At 35.3% G+C, this 8873-nt stretch overlaps 1 long non-coding RNA gene across 1 annotated transcript; it reads left to right on the top strand.

Moving 5' to 3' along the window:
• The first annotated feature begins 7286 nt into the window (after window positions 1-7286).
• On the top strand, window positions 7287-8105 carry LOC117917361. Its single transcript, XR_004651685.1, has 4 exons — window positions 7287-7340; window positions 7568-7629; window positions 7714-7839; window positions 7940-8105. It is a non-coding gene; the product is annotated as an uncharacterized LOC117917361 (long non-coding RNA).
• Window positions 8106-8873: the final 768 nt, after the last annotated feature.

Here is an 8873-nt window from a genome sequence, read left to right as displayed (position 1 = left end):
TAATTTTTGAATTGTATGGGGAAGGAAGGAATTCAAAATTCCCTTGTTTCCTTTTTATTTTGGCATAGGCGTGATTTTAGGAAATATTGGATTCACTTTTCAGAATTCAACTTAGGATATTTTAATTTCCCTTTTCTAGTTATTTACGTATCCTAGGCAGGATATTTGGGGATTTTCTAGCTGCCAAATTAGTGGACCTCTTTATATTTAAATAACCATTAGCTTATTGAAAAAAACATTCAGATTTCATTCATAATTTTGGAGAGAAAATTTTCTTTGGTTCTTTTAGAACTCTTTGAACTTATCGGAAATTTTTTCATGACGTTCTCCTTTGACTTATCAATCAATCCTTCCATAATTGATTGTGGCATCTTCATTATACCAATGTTCTTGCTTCCATATAAGCAACGGGTCATAGTTTTATATAAATCTGTTTCTAAACGATCTTAGAATCATTCTTGATCCATAAGTTTCTCTGTTTCTTGGTGTGGATCGTATCAATTGGTATCAAAGGTACAAGTCCCAAACACTAATTATAGGTTTGCCTATTTTTTTTTTATTTGAAAAAAAAAGTGATATTGTGATTCAACTCTTGTAATTCTTGTTTCAAATTTAAATCTTTGTGTTCCTTTCGATTCCACACAACCAAATTTATTGCTCCAAAACAAACCCTTAAATCCATGACCCAGTCTTGCTTTTCTAAGCCCTTAAATCTGAATTTCTCTTGGTGAGTTCTTGGTGAATTGTTGCTAGAAATTGTGATATTTGTTTGATAAGAACCTATAGAGGATTATTATAAGTGGAAAAAGGTAAGAGTAGTAAGCACATAAGAGAGTAAAAGCCAATATGATTTTGTGTGAAAATAAAAGTGAAAGTTGAGTAAATTATTCTTTGAGTGAAACACGTGAGGGAGTATGCGAGGTTTTTCTTTTTTCTTTTTTCTTTTTTCTAACTTTGTTTTGCAGCAAACATGTTAGACAACAAGGACAAAAATACTTCTGGGAATGCATCGGAAGAGGTTGATTTGAAGTTTCTCATTAATAGGTGAGATGAGGAGAGTGTTGAGAGCGTAGATGGAGCAGGTTCATGAACAGATGGAGCAGGTTCATGAACAGATAGATCAGGTAGAGAATGCACATGTGTAGCAGCCGCAAAAGGCTCCTAATGTGCGTAGGAGAGAGAGAGAGAGAGAGAGAGAGAGAGAGAGAGAGAGAGAGAGAAAGAGTTCAACCTAGGGAAGTGAGAGTTGAAAATGAAGAGTATTGTGAGGGCGATTTTGATGAAAAAGATGATCAGGATTCATTTGTTGGAAATAGAAGATATGATGGGCGGCTTAGAGAGGCTAGGAATCGAGAAGATAATAACTTGGGTAGTATTAAGATGAAGATTCTGTCGTTTCAAGGCAAAAACAATCTAGGAGCTTACTTTGAGTGGGAAAAGAAGATACAATTAGTATTTGATTGTCACAATTATTTTGAGCTTAAAAATGTAAAACTTGCAGCCATTGAATTTTCTAATTATGCGATTATTTGGTGGGATCAACTAGTATTGAACAAGAGGATAAATAGAGAGCATCCAATAGAAACATTGGAGGAGATGAAAAACGTGAAGAGAAAATGGTTTGTTCCAAGCCATTACTATCGTGAGTTGTACCAAAAATTGCAAAGTCTTACACAAGGTAATCGAAGTGTGGAGTATTATTATAAGGAGATGGAAATCGCTATGATCCAAGTGAATGTGGGAGAGGATTGAGAGGCTACTATGGCTAGGTTCTTGGTTGGTTTGAACCGAAAAATTGTTAATTCGGTGGAATTGCAACATTATGTGGAGTTGGAAGTTATGGTGCACATGGCTATCAAAATTGAGAACCAACTCAAGAGCAGGGGTAGTAGTACATGGAAAAACCCTAGCTCATGATCATTATGGAGACCGAATTTTGTGAAGAAAGAGGAGAAGCAAGCCACTGCCAAGCCCAAAATCAAGCAAAAACAAGAAGTGACCAACCATGGAAATCAAGGTAAATATGATTCTTCCACCACTCGAAATCGTGATATTAAGTGTTTTAAATGCCAAAGCAGGGGTCACATAGCGAGCAAATGTCCAAAAAAAGAGTTATAATATTGCAAGATAATGGAGATTGAATATGATGACGAAGATGACATCGAATCTATGCCATTATTGAAGGACGTGGATGATGAGGAGTACACTACCCAAGGTGAATTGTTGGTTGCAAGGAGATCTCTAAGTATGCAGGTCAAAGAAGATGACAAAGTGTAGTGAGAAAACATCTTTCATACTAGATGTCACATGCAAAACAAGGTATGTAGTGTGATTATTGATGGAGGTAGTTGTATTAACGTTGCTAGCACTATAATGATAGAAAAATTAGGGCTGCCAACAATTAAACATCCCCGACCTTACAAGTTGCAATGGCTCAATGATAGTGATAAGGTGAAGTTACTAAATAGGTGTTAATATCCTTCCGCATCAGAAAATATGAAGATGAAGTTTTGTATGATGTAGTTCCGATGCAAGCTAGACACTTGTTACTAGGCTGACCATGTCAATTTGATCAGCATGTTAAACATGATGGTTTTACCAACAAAAACTTGTTTGTGCTTAATCAAATGACAATCACTCTAGTCCCTTTGTCACCAAAGCAGGTCTATGAAGATCAAGTGATGTTACAAAAATAGAGTGATCTAAAGAAAAAGAGAGAAAAAGAAAACAAATGAAATAAAAAAGACAAAAAAACCAAGAAAAATAAGAGAGAAAACAAGAAAACAGATTTGACCATCGAGAGAAAATCAAAGAGAAAAACAAATTTCTATGCAAAAGCGAGTGAAATAAAAAGAGCGATGTTTTTAAATCAACCAATTATTGTACTTTTGTACAAAAAGGCATATTTAAACATTAACAAACTTGATGCGTCTTTCCCTAGTTCAGTTGTTTCTCTTTTATAGGAGTTTGATGTTATATTTCTTGAGAAGGTTCCACATGGTTTACCTCATATTTGAGGAATTGAACATCAAATCAATTTCGTGCCCCATGCTTCCATTCCAAACCGACCAGCCTATCGAAACAATGCTAAGGAAACAAATGAGTTACAAAGACAGGTTAGTGAATTGATGGAAAAGGGGTACGTAAGGGAAAGTATGAGTTCGTGCACCGTGCCAGTGATTTTGGTTCCTAAGAAGGATGAGACGTGGAGAATCTGCATTGATTGTCAAGTAGTTAACAATATAACGGTAAAGTATTGTCAACTTATTCCTCACTTAAATGATATGTTAGATGAATTACATGGTGCTTGTGAATTTTCTAATATTGATCTAAAGAGTGGGTATCATCAAATAAGAATGACAGAGGATGATGAATGGAAAATTTCTTTTAAAATGAAATCTGGTTTACATGAATGATTAGTTATGCCATTTGGATTAACTAATGCACCGAGTACTTTCATGTGACTAATGAACCATGTCTTGCGTGCTTTCATAGGCAGATTTGTTGTTATTTATTTTGATGATATTCTCATGTATAAAAAAAACTTGGATGATCATGTTGTGCACTTAAATTCAATTCTAGATGCACTTAAAAAAGAGCACCTTTTGCACCGATAAGCTTGTGTTTCTTGGTTTTGTTGTGAGTACACGAGGAATACAAGTTGATGAAGAGAAAATTTGTGCGATTCAAGAATGGCCAAGTCCCACGAGTGTATGTTATGTTCATAGTTTTCATGGACTCATTAGTTTTTATAGAAGGTTCATGAAAGACTTTAACAACATCACCGCACCACTTACCTAAGTCATTAAGAAGAACATTGGATTCAAATGGGGAGACGAACAAGAGAAACGTTTCAATTGATCAAGGAAAAATTAACTCATGCTTCTTTACTTGCTTTGCCTGATTTTACTAAAACGTTTGAAATTGAATGTGATGCTTCAGGTATGGGTATGGACATAGCTCTTATGTAAGGAGGAAGACCATTTGCGTATTTCAACGAGAAGTTAAGTGGGGCAGCCTTAAACTACCCTACTTATGATAAAGAATTGTATGAGTTGGTTCAAGTATTGGAAACATGGTAACACTACTTTTGGCTTAAAGAGTTCGTGATTCACACCGATCATGAGTCCTTGAAGCATTTAAAAGACAAACACAAATTGAATAGGAGACATACACAATGGATATAATTCATTAGGACATTTCCATATGTCCTCCAATACAAGCAAGGTAAGGAAAACATCGTTGCCGATGCACTTTCTCGAAGGTACATATTAATTTCTACTATTGATGCAAAATTATTTGGTTTTGAGCATATTAAATAATTGTATCCTTTATACCATGATTTTTGTGAGAAAAACGCAGTTGGTAAGTTCTTTAGGCACGAGGGTTTCTTATTTTGAGAAAATAAATTGAGTGTGCCAAAGTGCTCTTTGTGTGATTTGTTAGTAAAGGAATCTCATGGTGGAGGGTTAATGGGGCACTTTGCAGTTGCTAAGACTTTAGCCGTTTTGCAAGATCACTTCTATTAGCCACACATGGAAAGAGATGTTAAGAGAATTTGCGGTAGATGTGTCACATGTAGGCAAGCAAAATCTCAAGAGCAACCCCATGGTTTATACATGCCACTGCCTATTCCTAGTGAGCCTTGGATTGATATTTCAATGGACTTTGTGTTAGGTTAGCCTAAGTCTAAACGTGGTAGGAATTCAATTTTTGTGGTTGTGGATAGATTTTCTAAGATGACACATAATTAATTCCATATCACAAAACCAATGATGCTTCATATGTTGTTGATATGTTCTTTAGAGAAATAGTAAGATTATATGTATGCCTAGAACAATAGTTTCAGATAGAGATGTTAAGTTCTTGAGTTACTTTTGGAAAACTTTGTGGTGTAAGTTAGGAACTAAGTTGTTATTTTCTACTACTTATCACCTACAAACTGATGGTCAAACCAAAGTAGTGAATAGGACTTTGTTTACTTTGTTGAGGGTTATTATTAAAAAGAACATAAAAACTTGGGAAGAATGTTTACCACACGTTGAGTTTGCTTATAAAATAAATTAGGAGTATCATATCATTGTTTGATTATTATGCAAGTAATTTTAACTTTTAGAAGTAAAAGTTAATAGTGCAGTGAGTTAGTTTATATATATATTCATTTGTTTATTAAAATATCAAAATATTTAAATTCCATAAAATGGATCAAGTAATATTTTCCTGAATATATAATGATTTATTCTTTCAATTATAAAATAAATTGTGAATATTATATGATTTGTTTAATTATTATGCAAGTGAATTTTACCTTTTCAATTAATTAGAGCGATTTTGGAAATTCGGGTTATCAATAGTCGTAGCCAATAGGGATAAATTATTGACCTTCATTATCCTTGGTAAGGTAGTGATGCAGTGTAGCTCTAGCCAGAAACGATACTATCCACCAATAAGTGGAATAATTTTAGACTAACCACCTAACACAAGTTCTACTTACAGCAAGTTCCACTACTTGGATATAGTGTTATTATTAGTATAATTTGAGACTAACCACTTAGCATAAGTTCCACTATTTGGGTATAGTGTTATTGTAAGTGGACTAGAGAAAAATGTTTGTTTGTAAAATATTTTGAATATGAACTGATTATGATAAGTATATTATGTTATTTTATCTTTAAAATTAATCGTGTTGAATTTTCTGAAGAAATTAAATTTATTTATTGAATTAAATGATTTCACCTATTAATTAATTTTTTAAAAATGACATCTCATAGAATTTAATTTTATACTATATTTTATCCTTTTTATTGAACTATTTTTAGCTGTCAAACTTAGCATTCTCTATTTTTCCCCTTTTAAGGCACAAGTGACATCTGTTATCAAATAGAAAAGAAGGGTACTTCTATTAAAAATTGTTTTAAATTTGATTATTTAGAATTTTTACTTAAGACTCCATTTCAATTGTGATTTCTAGAATATCAAAAAGTTTAAGAATTTTATTTATTTATTTATTTATTTTAATTTTGGATTTGTTAGTTAACGTCATTCATATTTGTTATTTATTTTAAGGTTCCGGGTGTTAAAATACTACCTTAAATAGAGGAAATGGTGGAAGCTAATGAAGACGAAGGGATTGACTCTTGAGGATTTGGAGTTTCCGGCCACCGGTGGTGGGGGTGCTGAGCGCAAGTGTAGATGAAAGACGGGGCTGCTTTAGCGTTGTAGGTGAGTGTTGTTATTCAATTATGTCTTCATGTTGCCTTGTAACTTCAATTTATCATGAGTTGGAATATATTGGAACTAGTTTCTGATGATATATAGAGCGTTGGATCCTGCAGGTTTAGTGTGAGTGGTAGTAGCTCTTATACTTCTAACAGAAGGGGCAATGGCTTCTACAAGTGATGCGGATGCATCTGATCTGGAGAGCATTAGGAGAAAGTTGATCAAGAGCTTGGCCAGCAATTGGGAAGAAGTTGTAAAGATATACGAGCAAGATCCAAGAGCTCACAAGATCAAGATCGCCCCATCAAAGAACACAGCATTGCATAGAGCAGTTTCAAGTGGGCGAGAAGACATAGTAGAAAAACTAGTGAAATTGATTGCTAAGAATAGTAGCCCCGTGGATGTTCTATCTATAGAGAATAGAGATCGGAACAATCCTCTCCATCTGGGGGCCTCACTGGGAAGCATTTCCATGTGCAGATGCATCACTGGTGAGTATAAAGAACTATTGGGTTGCCGCAACCGAGTGAGTGATACGCCCATTTTAAGGGCAGTTCGCTATGGCAAAAAAGATGTTTTCCTCTCGTTGTATGATATGTGCAACACCACCTCAGCCCATGACTACTGTCATGACATCGAGGGTAAAAAGGTTCTCCGTCTTGCCATTGAAGGAGGACACATGGGTAAGAGTTCTTCAGTTTACATGTTCTATTTCTTAATTATAATATAAATCATAGGCATGAAAGTAGTCAGTTGTAATGAACCTCTGTTAGGTGCATACCCCTCTTGGTTAATTCATGGTTTTGGTGGACAGATTTGGCGTTTCAAATTATTGGTAAGCAGGAAGATCTCATGGATTCTGTTGACTGGCATCAAATCTCCCCTCTGCATGTCCTAGCTGAGAAGCCTACTTGCAATCATAAAAACTTGGGACTGAATTAAATCCAGCGCACGCATCATTTGTTATCTTGTATCTGATATCTCCATCAAGGCCATAAATTTCCGATAGTTTCCCTTGTTAATCAAATTGGAAGGTATTTTTGTTGAAGAGCTCGTCCCAGGGACTTCCAAAGCAGAGAAAAACATCTTTCAAGAGCTACAAAAGATGATTAAATTACCAGGTGGGACTGAATCATTTAGAAGAATTTTTTTCTTTTTGTGGCCACTGATCACTTTCTTGATGCTGCAACCATAATTCATTGTCAAGGTAGTTAATTAATATGAGACAGTAACAAATATGGTCATAATTCAGCATAAGAGATGTCAATCGATCCCTCTTTCAGTACATTCTTGCTCATGTGTGCTGTGACCAATCTATACCCCAAGTAACTAGTGGAAAAAAATGCAGGAAATCTAAAAAGCACTTGGATCCAGAGAATCCTGAAGAAGGGCAAGGCATTGAACTTCATGGTGAGTGTAGGATCTACTTGATTTAAGCTAAAGCACTCTTAAAAGCAACTTCAAGGAAACACTGATTCCTACAACTTTGTATAGGTCATAATTCAAGCAATATTGGAGCTCAAGGACACAAAACATTCCCCTCAAAATATGGCAAATGCCAGAGGTTCATCAAGCTTCTTGTTTCCCAAGTACTGCTGGTTATCATCTCCGTACTGCCAGGTATAACACTGTACTACCATCCCAAATTTCTCTTGTATTAATTTCCAAAACAAGATAGGTTCAAAGTATCGTTCTTGTTTCTTTGTGGATACATGTTTAGGTTCAAGTCAGATAAGGAAGCTAAAAGAGAAAAAGGAGATGCATGTGTGGTCTCTTCAGATCATGGACAAGCTACTTGAACATGCTGCAAGGCGTATAGATGAAATAAATCCCAAAAATGATGAGCCAAGCCAACTTTTCAATTGTTGTTATTCAGAGTATGAATACTTCCGAAGGGGAGGAGGTAACCTCTATGTCAAATCTGTTCATTGCAAATAAACTTCTTCGTATATATACAGAAAGATGTGGAGACAAGGTAACCAACCACTTTCTCCTATATCTTTAACTGATATTAAGGAGAGGCAGATCTGGTGCAGAGTAATCACAACTCAAATTCTTGAGATTTTAACCACTGTTATTAGATGATTGGTCAATTGGGCTTTCTCTTGTAGTTGAAGATTGAGTTTTGTTATCTTTGTAGCTTCGGAGACACTAATACTACTTGCATCAAGGAATGGCATAGTGGAAATGGTAGAGAAAATCCTGCAACTGTTTCCTATGGCCATTCATGACACCAACGGCTTTAATCAGAACATAGTGCTGACGGCAATAGAGAATAGGCAATCACATATAGATGACTTCTTACTCAACAGTAGTCATCTTATTGATAAAGAAGGTGCATTTCACGCTGTTGACAAAGGCGGGAACAGTGCATTGCATCTAGCAGGAAGGCTAGAAGGTTACCGCCACTTCCAACATATCCCCACCAGCATGTTGCAAATGCAGTGGGAAGTCAAATGGTACCAGGTATGCAAAACTCAAGCTAAGATTTAAATTAGCTTATGAGAAATGACTCAAACCGATGAATAATAACTTCAAAGTATGCAATTGGTTCAATGCAGTATGTGCAGAATTCCTTGCTACCAGATTTTGTTGTTCAGGAAAATGGGGAACGACATAGTCCAGATGAGATATTCCAAAAAGAACATAAAAAA

Source organism: Vitis riparia, chromosome 7, assembly GCF_004353265.1.
Source record: "Vitis riparia cultivar Riparia Gloire de Montpellier isolate 1030 chromosome 7, EGFV_Vit.rip_1.0, whole genome shotgun sequence".
Taxonomy (NCBI): domain Eukaryota; kingdom Viridiplantae; phylum Streptophyta; class Magnoliopsida; order Vitales; family Vitaceae; genus Vitis; species Vitis riparia.
The sequence above is the reverse complement of the archived record's forward strand: the minus strand, read 5'-3'. Positions and strand labels throughout refer to the sequence as shown.